Here is a 1,393-nt window from a genome sequence, read left to right as displayed (position 1 = left end):
GCTCGGTGGTCCTGGAGCTTGCTGGAAGGGTGGCTGGGGAGGCCGAGGGCCCTCCTGCCATGGAAAATGAACAATGAGTGTGGGAACATGGCGGACAGCCCCACAATAGTGTTCTTCAAGTTTTGGTCAAGGGACCTGCCAGAGGCTCAAACCACAGGCTGAGGTTTCTGACTGAGCTCCAGTGACTGTCCCAGACGGCCGGCCATGGGGCCTGCTGGCTGCTGATGTGCGCAGGGGTAGGGGCAGCCCTCACGTGCTTTGTCCGAGGATGGCCGCCCACCTGACGACAGGCATAGGAAGTCGCAGCCGTTCTGGAGCGCGGGGCTGCCCTGCTGGAAACCGAGCCACGGCGCAGAAGTTCATGCTTTACAGAAACGTTCTTCATGACCGCAGCCCCTTCTCTGGTAACTCTGCAAAGACGCTAACCATTTTAACCAAGCTACAAAGCACCCGTAACTAGCAGAGAGAGACTAGTATGCTTAGAAGACATGGCTAAGAGCCTGAGGTCACCAGGAACATCACCTGGTGCCTGAGCAGAGCGAGGCAACCTGTAGGCCCACCAATTCCCCAGGGACCAGACTCTGTGACGGGCAGGGGTGGGAGTCACCACCTCCACCTCATTCCAGTAACTCATTTGCCCTCTAGTATGTGGCAGCAGATTTCCCTAAATACGTCATCTAGAAGACCTTCGCTTCAGTGTCAGCAGAAAAACACAATCTGCTTTAGAGTCAGGAAAACACAGGTCGTAAAAAAGTGCTATTATTCAATCACCTCCGAACAACTGTCAGAAGGCCCCAGAGTTTCCCACGCCTGTTCTGAACGCGGAGGTGGACAGTGACGACTGAAAATGACCAAACGGGAGAACAGCAGCAGACTCTGAATCTAGACGTTTGCTACAGACAGACAGAGCCTTGAGGTAAAAAGGTAAAAAGGTGAAGAACCACGTGTCTGCCCAAAATGGGAGTCTGCGAGGGCCCCAGGTGTGACCCACGGAGACCAAGCGCTCCATTTTCTTCCATTGACTCAGGGAGACCGTTAGTCAGCATGGACTAGAAATCCCAGTTTCTGGGAACCAACTGCACGTTCAAGCTGACCATTTCTCAGAGGTCAAGTGACAGCATTCTATATAGACCCAGTAAAACCCGGGCAGAGACTGAAGTTTCTCAGAATGAGAGAAACTGCACATGGACAACAGGGATGCACCACGAGGACAGTTCAGCGCTGAAGTCCCTCGATGCCGACCGACTTCACGAGTGAGCGGCTCTCCCCGACGTCGCACGGCCCCCCTCGCCCAGGCCCCTGTCATTTCACATCGTAAACCCCAGGGAGAGGAGGCAGGGCGCCACCGATGACCAACTCAAAGGCTCCCGTGATGCCTGCTAGAGCCGCCCTG

The sequence above is a fragment of the Mustela nigripes genome, chromosome 14, assembly GCF_022355385.1.
Source record: "Mustela nigripes isolate SB6536 chromosome 14, MUSNIG.SB6536, whole genome shotgun sequence".
Lineage (NCBI taxonomy): Eukaryota > Metazoa > Chordata > Mammalia > Carnivora > Mustelidae > Mustela > Mustela nigripes.
Note: the sequence above shows the minus strand (reverse complement) of the source record.